We start from the raw sequence: 12,668 nt of genomic DNA, 5'->3' as shown, positions 1-12,668 counted from the left end.
AAAGAACAGCTACTTTAAAGGCAAATTGAATTAAATAAGCAGTAAGGGAAAGCAAAGAGCTGGTCAAACTTTGGCCACACTAAGGGCCAGTGTGTATTAGATAAGTAGTGAAAAACTCAAAAACTTACAGCACCTGGTATTCCTAGGCAGTCTCCCATCCAAGTACTAACTAGGCCTAACTCTGCTTAGCTTCTGAGATCAGACGTGAACAGGTGGTATGGCTGAAGCGAAAGCTGCTGCAAAAGCCCCCTATTTTAAGGTGAGGCACACTAAGTGCCATTATACTGGATAAGTAATGAATGAAATACAAAAATACTTCAAAATGAGCTACATTAAAGATAAGAGCATTAGTTAAGAAGTTAAAAACAGTCAAACTCTTGTTTTAAAGAACAGCTACTTTAAAGGCAATTGAATTAAATACAGTAAGGGAAAGCAAAACAGTTGGTCAAACTTTGGCCACACACTAAGGGCCAGTGTATTAGATAAGTAGTGAAAAACTCAAAACTTACAGCACCTGGTATTCCTAGGCAGTCTCCCATCCAAGTACTTAATCTAGGCCCAACTCTGCTTAGCTTCTGAGATCAGACGAGATCAGGCGTGAACAGGGTGGTATGGCTAAGTTGAAAGCTGCTGCAAAAAGCCCCTTATTTTAAGGTGAGGCACACTAAGTGCCATTATACTAGATAAGTAATGAATGAAATACAAAAATACTTCAAAATGAGCTACATTAAAGATAAGAGCATTAGTTAAGTAGTTAAAAACAGTCAAACTCTGTTTAAAGAACAGCTACTTTAAAGGCAATTGAATTAAATAAGCAGTAAGGGAAAGCAAAGAGCTGGACAAACTTTGGCCACACTAAGGGCCAGTGTAATAGATAAGTAGTGAAAAACTCAAAAAACTTACAGCACCTGGTATTCCTAGGCAGTCTCCCATCCAAGTACTAATCTAGGCCTAACTCTGCTTAGCTTCTGAGATCAGACGACATTCAGGCGTGAACAGGTGGTATGGCTGTAAGCTAAAAGCTGCTGCAAAAAGCCCCTATTTTAAGGTGAGGCACACTAAGTGCCATTATACTAGATAAGTAATGAATGAAATACAAAAATACTTCAAAATGAGCTACATTAAAGATAAGAGCATTAGTTAAGTAGTTAAAAACAGTCAAACTTCTGTTTAAAGAACAGCTACTTTAAAGGCAATTGAATTAAATAAGGTAAAGGAAAGCAAAGAGCTGGTCAAACCTTTGGCCACACTAAGGGCCAGTGTATTAGATAAGTAGTGAAAAACTCAAAACTTACAGCACCTGGTATTCCTAGGCAGTCTCCCATCCAAGTACTAACTAGGCCCAACTCTGCTTAGCTTCTGAGATCAGACGAGATCAGGCGGAACAGGTGGTACGTCCAGAGCAAAGCTGCTGCAAAAAGCCCCCTATTTTAATGTGTGAGGCATTACTAAGTGCCATTATACTAGATAAGTAATGAATGAAATACAAAAAAATACTTCAAAATGAGCTACATTAAAGATAAGAGCATTAGTTAAGTAGTTAAAAACAACAACAAACTCTTTTTAAAGAACAGCTACTTTAAAGGCAATTGAATTAAATAAGCAGTAAGGGAAAGCAAAGAGCTGGTCAAACTTTGGCAACACTAATTAAGGGCCAGTGTATTAGATAAGTAGTGAAAAACTCAAAAATCCTTCAGCACCCTGGTATTCCTAGGCAGTCTCCCATCCAAGTACTAACTAGGCCCAACTCTGCTTAGCTTCTGAGATCAGACAAGATCAGTATGGAACAGGGTGGGATGGCCGTGAAGCAAAAAGCTGCTGCAAAAAGCCCCTATTTTAAGGTGAGGCACACTATGCCGTTATACTAGATAAGTAATGAATGAAATACAAAAAAATACTTCAAAAATGAGCTACATTAAAGATAAGAGCATTAGTTAAGTAGTTAAAAACAGTCAAACTCTGTTTAAAGAACAGCTACTTTTCAAAGGCAATTGAATTAAATAAGCAGTAAGGGAAAGCAAAGAGCTGGTCAAACTTTTGGCCACACTAAGGGCCAGTGTATTAGATAAGTAGTGAAAACTCAAAACTTACAGCACCTGGTATTCCTAGGCAGTCTCCCATCCAAGTACTAACTAGGCCCAACTCTGCTTAGCTTCTGAGATCAGACGAGATCAGGCGTGAACAGGGTGGGATGGCTGTGAAGCTAAAGCTGCTGCAAAAAGCCCCTATTTTAAGGTGAGGCACACTAAGTGCCATTATACTAGATAAGTAATGAATGAAATACAAAAAATACTTCAAAATGAGCTACATTAAAGATAAGAGCATTAGTTAAGTAGTTAAAAAGAGTCAAACTCTGTTTAAAGAACAGCTACTTTAAAGGCAATTGAATTAAGCAGTAAGGGAAATCAAAGAGCTGGTCAAACTTTGGCCACACTAAGGGCCAGTGTATTAGATAAGTAGTGAAAAACTCAAAACTTACAGCACCTGGTATTCCTAGGCAGTCTCCCATCCAAGTACTAACTAGGCCCAACTCTGCTTAGCTTCTGAGATCAGACGAGATCAGGCGTGAACAGGGTGGTATGGCAGTAAGCTGTAAAGCTGCTGCAAAAGCCCCCTTATTTTAAGGTGAGGCACACTAAGTGCCATTATACTAGATAAGTAATGAATGAAATACAAAAAATACTTCAAAATGAGCTACATTAAAGATAAGAGCATTAGTTAAGTAGTTAAAAACAGTCAAACTCTGTTTAAAGAACAGCTACTTTAAAGGCAATTGAATTAAATAAGCAGTAAGGGAAAGCAAAGAGCTGGTCAAACTTTGGCCACACTATGGGCCAGTGTATTAGATAAGTAGTGAAAAACTCAAAAACTTATAGCACCTGGTATTCCTAGGCAGTCTCCCCCATCCAAGTACTAATTAGACCTAACTCTGCTTAGCTTCTGAGATCAGACGAGATCAGGCGTGAACAGGGTGGTATGGCCGTAAGCGTAAAGCTGCTGCAAAAAGCCCCCTATTTTAAGGTGAGGCACACTAAGTGCCATTATACTAGATAAGTAATGAATGAAATACAAAAATACTTCAAAATGAGCTACATTAAAGATAAGAGCATTAGTTAAGTAGTTAAAAACAGTCAAACTCTGTTTAAAGAACAGCTACTTTAAAGGCAATTGAATTAGATAAGCAGTAAGGGAAAGCAAAGAGCTGGTCAAACTTTTGGCCACACTATGGGCCAGTGTATTAGATAAGCAGTGAAAAACTCAAAACTTACAGCACCTGGTATTCCTAGGCAGTCTCCCATCCAAGTACTAACTAGGCCCAACTCTGCTTAGCTTCTGAGATCAGACGAGATCAGGCGTGAACAGGGTGGTATGTCCGTAAGTTTAAAAGCTGCTGCAAAAGCCCCTATTTTAAGGTGATGCACACTAAGTGCCATTATACTAGATAAGTAATGAATGAAATACAAAAAAATACTTCAAAATGAGCTACATTAAAGATAAGAGCATTAGTTAAGTAGTTAAAAACAGTCAAACTCTGTTTAAAGAACAGCTACTTTAAAGGCAATTGAATTAAATAAGCAGTAAGGGAAAAGCAAAGAGCTGGTCAAACTTTGGCCACACTAAGGGCCAGTGTATTAGATAAGTAGTGAAAAAACTCAAAACTTACAGCACCTGGTATTCCTAGGCAGTCTCCCATCCAAGTACTCAACTAGGCCCAACTCTGCTTAGCTTCTGAGATCAGACGAGATCAGGCATGAACAGGGTGGTATGGCCAGTAGTTTAAAGCTGGTGCAAAAGCCCCCTATTTTAAGGTGAGGCACACTAAGTGCCATTATACTAGATAAGTAATGAATGAAATACAAAAAATACTTCAAAATGAGCTACATTAAAGATAAGAGCATTAGTTAAGTAGTTAAAAATAGTCAAACTCTGTTTAAAGAACAACTACTTTAAAGGCAATTGAATTAAATAAGCAGTAAGGGAAAGCAAAGAGCTGGTCAAACTTTTTGGCCACACTAAGGGCCAGTGTATTAGATAAGTAGTGAAAAACTCAAAAACTTACAGCACCTGGTATTCCTAGGCAGTCTCCCATCCAAGTACTAACTAGGCCCAACTCTGCATAGCTTCTGAGATCAGACGAGATCAGGCGTGAACAGGTGGTATGGCCGTAGTTTAAAGCTGCTGCAAAAAGCCCCTATTTTAAGGTGAGGCACACTAAGTGCCATTATACTAGATAAGTAATGAATGAAATACAAAAATACTTCAAAATGAGCTACATTAAAGATAAGAGCATTAGTTAAGTAGTTAAAAACAGTCAAACTCTGTTTAAAGAACAGCTACTTTAAAGGCAAATTGAATTAAATAAGCAGTAAGTGAAAGCAAAGAGCTGGTCAAACTTTGGCCACACTAAGGGCCAGTGTATTAGATAAGTAGTGAAAAACTCAAAAACTTACAGCACCTGGTATTCCTAGGGAGTCTCCCATCCAAGTACTAACTAGGCCCAACTCTGCTTTGCTTCTGAGATCAGACGAGACTGTTATGAATGAATTTTTTTTTTTTTTTTTTTTTATTAAAATATTTTTCAATCAATCAAATACAATAAAAACATACTTTCTCTTGTACAACATCCACATCACATATCTCATAATTTCATACATTATTTAAACAAATTCTTCGCTCTCCGGTAGCTCCCACATAAAATCTTTTAAAACACGATAGACATTTCGTGGTAAAAACAACATAAAATGCATCTAGGATTTTTTCACTTTTAAAAATACACATACAATTTGTCCATATATATTTCAGTTTTCTTTTAAAGACAGTCCAAACATCCAAAACAATTTGTTCCTTTTTGGCCACAATTCTCCTCTCCTATATTGCACTTTTCATTAACATCACAAACAGATTAATAAAGGCTTTGTTTTTACACTTTTTTCCCATCCAAACATCAACACTCTGTTCCATTCCATTCCATTTTCATCCCATTCTTCAGTCAAGTCTTTGATTAAACATTTACATTTCCTTAAAAATGCCTCCAGTTCCTTACAATATAAAAACAGATGTAAAATCCCCTCTTCTTTTTCTTTTTGCACACTTTGCACATTGCATGTTGTTCCATCCCTATTTTTTGTAAAATAACTTCAGTAAAAACAACTTTGTGTCTTATAAAATACTCCAAACATTCCAACTTTGTTTCACACACTTCCTCTCATGTTTCTCCATATACATTCTTCTTTTAGATTGTTGAATTTTTCCACCCAGTACTTATTTTCATAGTTGGCTCTTTAAAAACACCATCTCTAAAAACACAATAAAAACATTTTTACAGTACATCCCTTAAAATCATAAAATTTTTCTACCCAGTTTCACATTAAAATGTTCTCTGTTTGCTCTTTCTTCCGCACTTCTATTCTTTTAATCCACTCTTTAGGTATTGCTTTTTAAGGATTTCATATTTGTTTGTTATTTCTTGTTTGCTATATTCTTTCTTTTTTGCTTCATCCATTGCATCCACAATATATTGTATTGGTAAAAACCTCTTTTAAATCTCATACAAGACATCTCTCACTCTTGTTATCCCCACTTCCATCCATTTCTTAAAAATAGTTCTTTGTCTTGTTTTAAAATGTTGTTATTTAAGAACAGGGGCTGATTTAAAATGTTTTCTCTTGAGGGTTGTATACAATTTTACTTAAAAATTTTCCCCAGGCACTAAACATTTCTCTGTAAAACTCAGGTAATCCTTCTGTCATCCAAATTTTTGTTTTCATCCATAAAATACCATCCCCCATGTTAAAATTCCTACATTTGTTTAAAAAGTATTTCATTGTTTTTTTCCACTCAAATTTGCTCTCTTCTTGTAGGTATTTCTTTACTATTTTAACTCTCAAAGCATTTTTCTCTGTTCTACATCCATTAAACCTAATCCCCCTTTCCACCGCCCCTAAAATCGTATTATATGCTATTCTTGCTGGTTTTCCTCCCCATAAAAAGTCAAGAAAACATTTCTTCAACCTCTTTCTGTCCACAAAGGCATCTCAGATACATTTAAAATATACTACAGCTTAGAAAACCATTAAAACATTCAATATTAAAACCTTCCTTTTAAGTTTAGTGTTCTCAGTTTCCAAAAGTTTAACCTTCTCTATTTCTGTTACTTAGTTCCTCCCACATTTCATCTCTTACTTTTCTCTCATTTTTCCCCATTAAAATTCCTAAAATCTTAATTTGTTCCACTTCCTTGAAGTTAAAATAATCCGCTAAAATCATAGCTTTCCCAAATCTGATATATACTGTTTTCTCCTCATTTATTTTACTCCCAGATCCTTTACAAAATTCTTTTACAACATTCATAACTTCTTTGACACTATCCTTTCCTTTTACAATTATCATAGTGTTATCAAAGTATATTGATAAACCTTCCTTCATTGTTTTGCCAATTTCTATACCTATTATTCCTTCTTTTTGTTTTATAGCCAGTCCCAATGGTTCTGATACAAGTGAATAAAGTAAAGCTGAAAGCTGACAACCCTGCTCAATTGATCTTGTGATTTTAAACAGTCTGTTAAAACTCACATTACATTTTATCCTTTGTTAAAGCACCCTTGTATAAAATCTCTATCCATTTGATAAAATTCCCTAAAACCAAAACTCCTTAAAACCTCAAATAAATACCTGTGTTCCACCCTTTATCAAAAGCTTTTTTCAAAGTCCAAACTAATTATATATCCATCTTCACCTTTATCCTTCATGTAAATTATATTGTATCTCTTATACTTCATTTTATGTCATCTATATCCCTTCCTTTCTCTAATTCGTGATGCTTGGTTTGTTTCCCAATTATGCTTGGCATAACTTCCTTTAATCTGTTTCCATAAAACCTTGAGCTAAAATTTCCAAGATCCGTGTTCAACATTGTAATTGGCCTATAGTTTTTTTAAATCTATTTTTTCACACTCTCCTTTATATATACCAGCTTCATTAACTCCCATCCTCGCTTTTTCATTAATTTCTTCTTTTTCAAAATTTCTTTAAAACTTCCTATTTAAAATCTTTGTTAAAACTCCCTTTAAACATATACATAAAATTCAGTTCCCAAACCGTCTATTCTCGGACTTCTTTTATTCAGTTCATTTATTGCTCTTTCGATCTCTTCTTCTCTGATTACTTGGTCACAATCTTTTTTATCTTCCTCACTTACTTTTGCTTTTATCTGATTCAGCAGTTTCTTTTTTTCCTTCACTTCCACTTGTAATCAGACTAAATAGATTCACATAAAATCCTTTTATTTCTTTTAAAATATTTCATTACCTCTTCTCTATAATCCCTCCATTTTTCCTCGTATTTCTTTTATAATATCACATTTCTTTTCTCCAATTTAGAAAGAATTTTGCATAATTCACTTCCACAAGATATTTAGCTTTATTTCTTAACTCATTTCCTTAAGTATTCTTTTTTCTTCTTATTTTTCTGGTCTTCCTCTCATACTTATCTCTTTAGTATGTCTCTCATTTCTTTATTCAATTCAATTTCCAAACTCTCTTTTATTTCTCTTTGAAACCTTTGCATTTCCTCAAAGTATCATAATATTTGATTGAAAATTTTTTGATTAAAAATTCTCCATATTCTCCCACCAGATCTTCTTATCCTCTGTATACATTTCCCATTTTCCTTTCCTTTTTCAATGACCTCTTTAACTCTTCAAAACATAGCGTCTTCTATTCTTGCAAAAATCTCTGTATTTAAAATCCAGTACTCCTCGGACCTCTTTGCATGTTGGGTTCCAATCTATTTTGAAACGAAACTTAAGTGGGATCACTTTAAAACTACTTTCTACATATCTGATTTTTTTCAATAAAAATTCCTACATTTCTTGTGTACATAACATATAATCACCTCTGAATGTTTTACAAATAAAGTTCCTACTATTTAAGCCTTCTTGAAAACTCCTTTTTTCCTCCATTCACTTCCCTCCACACATCTATTAAGTTATTTTCTCCCATCAGTTCCTTTTAATTCATTTCTTCCTGTGTCTGATTTTAAAAACCATTCCTTCCGCCAGCATCCCACAAGGCTTCATAAAACAGCTTAAAATCCTCATCATTATTATATTTTATATACTTTTTACAATATTTCTTGTGAAAGATTAAAAACTCTCTTTTCTTTTTCTTCTTGTTGAAGTGTATACATTATAAACTCAGTCTACGCCTTCTGGCAATTTATCAATCAATTACATTTCCCATCTTATTTTTTATACACATTATACTGCTTGAATTAAAAACATTTTTTCTCATTAAAAAGCAATTTCTCTTCCAAGCCTCTGATTCCATTGTTATAAAACATATCTCCATCCCATTTCTTTTTATAGTCCATCATCACACTCTCTTTCCAATTTGTTTCTTGCAAACGAGCACATCATTCTCCTCCTTTACATTTTTCTTTCACTCTTTTTCAAACTTTCTCTCATGTCCATCAGTTCCCTTGTATTAAAAGTAATGACAACTAAAAAAACCATTAAAAAAAAAGAAAAATAAATACTTAAAAACCATTATTCTCCATTCTCTCTCCCCTCCAGCCCTCTTAACGGTTTGGTACCTGTTTGAGAATTTGGTTGTCATTATTTTTTCCTTGCATTTTCACACGCTTGCTTTCCACTCTTTATTGTTCTCCTTCTTATTTGTCCCTCTCTCCTCTGTCTTTTCCCCATACTGTTTGTCCTTGTTTTTCCTTCACTGGTCCATTTCTTTTGCTTTTGAAATTTCTATTCCTTTGTCCATCTCTCTTCAAGATCATCTAGAAAGTTTTAAAACTGTCTGGCTATATTTCACTTCCGTCCACTGAGTGTCCTAGTTCTGTCTGTCTGGTGTCTTGTCTTTGCTGGTCTTTTCTCCCTTTCTGCTAATGCCTCTATGTTGTCTGGATTCTCTTCTGTTTCTTTTTGTTGGTAGTCCTTCTTCTCCTCTTGTTCTTCATCAATTTGTCTTTCCTCCTCGTTGTTTCCCTTCATGCACCTGTCCTGCCCATCCACTTTCTCCCCTACCTCCTTCCTCTCCCTCCATCCAACATCTACATTTATTTAAAACTCCATGACACCCGGTATCTGACAGCATTGCAATCTCTGCAAAATGTCCCCTCTCCTCGCACTTATAGCACTTAAAATCTGGGGCACTTCTTGTTAGGTGTTCATGCCTCATGCACAGCCTACAGGTTCACCTGATGGCTGGGCATCACCTCTGAGCCACTGCGCCCTCAGTTGTCGCCTAACTTTGTGTTATATGGCAACGATGCTTCCCCTTTGGGGAATCTAACTTGAGAACTTTGTTCTGTCCTCTCAATGTCAGTGCCCGGGTAGGATCTTCTTTAACATTTGACATGGGATTAACTCCCCATCCTTCCAGTAATTTCCCTTAAAATTTTATTATCACTTCAGATAGACGGGCAGGTATACAGGAGGGAAATAACGTAATCTCTATTTTGCAATTTTTTTATCTCGCAGCTCACCCCCTTTTATTAAAAGTCCATCAGTCAATTCCTCACATGCTTCTTTTCCTTCTCCATTGTAAAAGTCATATTCTTTCCTTGCTCTTGGTCTTAACGCCAAAAATATTCCCATTTCCACATTTATCCGCCACTGCTTTTTATAATATCCATACAGCCTTTCACCTCACTTACATTCTCCACATTCACAATCACAGTCGCCTCCTTGGGACATCTTCTTCTCACAAACTTGCCTCTTTGTGCTCCAGGTTTTTCCATGTTCTCTTCAAGTTGTCGGTAATCCAGACCATTGAAGTCGCTTTGTCGCACGGTCCTCGGGCCATCCAGTCCAGTGTCACTTGCCGTGGCCTCTTCCCTCATTCGCACAGTCCAGTACCAGCCTTCTGGGCCATGCTTGTTCCTCGTGTTTTTCAGTCCAACATCGCTTTCCAGCGCTTCTTCCTCGTACAGTCCAGAGTTCATGCATGCTTGTTCCTCGCAAGCGTCCAGTGTTTCTGCGGTCGTTAATCCGCCCATTGAGTGTAAGGAGAAAAGAGAAAAATAAAGATGCGTAACGCACCCTCCAGCAAGTAAAAATGCTGTTGCTGGGTGGTTTTGACAACTGGAAAATAAAACAAAACCTAACTTTTAACTAAAGAAAAGCAAAATACAAAGACAAAAATTAACACAAAATGGAGGAGAGCCTTCCTTCCCTACTGCAGCTAACAACAACTTCCTGTGTGTGCTCTTCTAGCCAAATAACAGGTGGGTATGTCCAAAGCAAAGCTGCTGCAAAGCTCCCCTATTTTAAGGTGAGGTAACACTCTGTGCCATTATACTAGATAAGTAATGAATGAAATACAAAAAAATACTTCAAAATGAGCTACATTAAAGATAAGAGCATTAGTTAAGTAGTTAAAACAGTCAAACTCTGTTTAAAGAACAGCTACTTTAAAGGCAATTGAATTAAATAAGCAGTAAGGGAAAGCAAAGAGCTTGGTCAAACTTTGGCCACACTAAGGGCCAGTGTATTAGATAAGTAGTGAAAAAACTCAAAACTTACAGCACCTGGTATTCCTAGGCAGTCTCCCATCCAAGTACTAACTAGGCCCAACTCTGCTTAGCTTCTGAGATCAGACGAGATCAGGCGTGAACAGGTGGTATGGCCGTAAGCGAAAGCTGCTGCAAAAAGCCCCTATTTTAAGGTGAGGCACACTAAGTGCCATTATACTAGATAAGTAATGAATGAAATACAAAAAATACTTCAAAATGAGCTACATTAAAGATAAGAGCATTAGTTAAGTAGTTAAAAACAGTCAAACTCTGTTTAAAGAACAGCTACTTTAAAGGCAATTGAATTAAATAAGCAGTAAGGGAAAGCAAAGAGCTGGTCAAACTTTGGCCACACTAAGGGCCAGTGTATTAGATAAGTAGTGAAAACTCAAAAACTTACAGCACCTGGTATTCTAGGCAGTCTCCCATCCAAGTACTAACTAGGCCCAACTCTGCTTAGCTTCTGAGATCAGGATTTAGATCAGGCGTGAACAGAGGTGGTATGGCCAGTAAGCTGAAAGTTGCTGCAAAAGCCCCTATTTATTTTAATGTGAGGCACACTAAGTGCCATTATACTAGATAAGTAATGAATGAAATACAAAAATACTTCAAAATGAGCTACATTAAAGATAAGAGCATTAGTTAAGTAGTTAAAAACAGTCAAACTCTGTTTAAAGAAACAGCTACTTTAAAGGCAAATTGAATTAAATAAGCAGTAAGGGAAAGCAAAAGAGCTGGTCAAACTTTGGCCACACTAAGGGCCAGTGTATTAGATAAGTAGTGAAAAAACTCAAAAACTTACAGCACCTGGTATTCCTAGGCAGTCTCCCCATCCAAGTACTAACTAGGCCCAACTCTGCTTAGCTTCTGAGATCAGACGAGATCAGGCGTGGAACAGGTGGTATGGCCAAGAAGCTTCTAAAGCTGCTGCAAAAAACCCCCTATTTTAAGGTGAGGCACACTATGCCATTATACTAGATAAGTAATGAATGAAATACAAAAATACTTTCTCAAAATGAGCTACATTAAAGATAAGAGCATTAGTTAAGTTAAAAACAGTCAAACTCTGTTTAAAGAACAGCTACTTTAAAGGCAATTGAATTAAATTAAGCAGTGGTAAGGGAAAGCAAAGAGTTGGTCAGGTCATAACATGGCCTCCGTATAATACCGGATAGGGGCACCGAAGAATCTGAAGGAGTGAAGAGATTCTGACGCACAAGAAATGTGGCCACAAATTGTTTTCATTTACTGTATCTTGTCTTTTCCTCTGGCAACAAAGTTTACTTGCAATCTGAGCTGAGGAAAGCAGGAGGAGGGCAAAGCAGGGAAGAGGGCCTCCCACCAGGCGACTGTGATCCGCTCTGGAGGCAAAAAGGAGGTTAAGGAGAAACCTGCTTCTCTCCCGCTTTGCAACCGACAGCACAATCTTTGCAAGCCTTAAAATCCATAAAACTCTTGTCTTGTGTTTTATTTCGCTTTGAGTTGATCCCCTCTTCCCTGGTAGTATGAGCCGCTTGAGTGAAATAGTCTCAACATTTACTTGGTCCTTCTGAGCCATGATCTCAAATACGATAGAGCGGAGGGGAGGAGAGGGACGAAGAGGGAGCCGAGAGACAGTCTTCGATCAGGAGCCAGGCAATAGTTGCCTGCAAAAATCCACACCCAGCATGGAATTCGGTGGGGTCGTGATGATTCTTCGCTCTGGAAAAATCAACTTCTCCGGCTGTCTGACGGAGCCGCTAAAGCGACAACCCAACGCACTGGATCAGGTGATATACCGGGTATTGCTTTTTGCGGTGGCGAAGTGGCGTGAATGAGACTGCAGTATAATAGGTACCGCTTGAGTTCGCAGCCAGTGATTTGCCTGTTGAGGTGAAGGATTGTATCATTCCCACAAAAGCACTTTATGTATGTATGATTTGATCAATGATCAGGAAGTTAGATTTGCTTTGTTTCTGACAGAAACTCAAGAAGCGCAAAACCAGATGATTATATTACTCTAAACAGAATCTACTCCCAAAAATTATTTCTATAAAAATGAGCCACGCTTAAAAGGTAGAGGGGAGTGTGTTACAATTTATAACAATTATTCTTAGTACTTCTCAGAGGCAGGCTTTAAATATAACTCATTTGAAGTTTTA

The 12,668-nt window shown here is 36.8% G+C and overlaps 10 pseudogenes; all 10 read right to left on the bottom strand.

The window, feature by feature from the left end:
- Positions 1-502: 502 nt before the first annotated feature.
- On the bottom strand, positions 503-621 carry LOC122338047 (annotated as a pseudogene).
- Positions 622-896: 275 nt separating this feature from the next.
- Positions 897-1,016, bottom strand: LOC122338056 (annotated as a pseudogene).
- A 1,068-nt stretch (positions 1,017-2,084) lies between these two features.
- Positions 2,085-2,203, bottom strand: LOC122338104 (annotated as a pseudogene).
- Positions 2,204-2,472: 269 nt separating this feature from the next.
- On the bottom strand, positions 2,473-2,591 carry LOC122338083 (annotated as a pseudogene).
- A 276-nt stretch (positions 2,592-2,867) lies between these two features.
- On the bottom strand, positions 2,868-2,988 carry LOC122338051 (annotated as a pseudogene).
- Positions 2,989-3,262: 274 nt separating this feature from the next.
- Positions 3,263-3,381, bottom strand: LOC122338078 (annotated as a pseudogene).
- A 276-nt stretch (positions 3,382-3,657) lies between these two features.
- Positions 3,658-3,777, bottom strand: LOC122338044 (annotated as a pseudogene).
- A 276-nt stretch (positions 3,778-4,053) lies between these two features.
- On the bottom strand, positions 4,054-4,171 carry LOC122338046 (annotated as a pseudogene).
- Positions 4,172-10,530: 6,359 nt separating this feature from the next.
- Positions 10,531-10,648, bottom strand: LOC122338096 (annotated as a pseudogene).
- A 272-nt stretch (positions 10,649-10,920) lies between these two features.
- Positions 10,921-11,042, bottom strand: LOC122338058 (annotated as a pseudogene).
- Between the last annotated feature and the right edge of the window lie 1,626 nt (positions 11,043-12,668).

The sequence above is a fragment of the Puntigrus tetrazona genome, unplaced genomic scaffold (assembly GCF_018831695.1).
Source record: "Puntigrus tetrazona isolate hp1 unplaced genomic scaffold, ASM1883169v1 S000000979, whole genome shotgun sequence".
Classification (NCBI taxonomy): domain Eukaryota; kingdom Metazoa; phylum Chordata; class Actinopteri; order Cypriniformes; family Cyprinidae; genus Puntigrus; species Puntigrus tetrazona.
The sequence above is the reverse complement of the archived record's forward strand: the minus strand, read 5'-3'. Positions and strand labels throughout refer to the sequence as shown.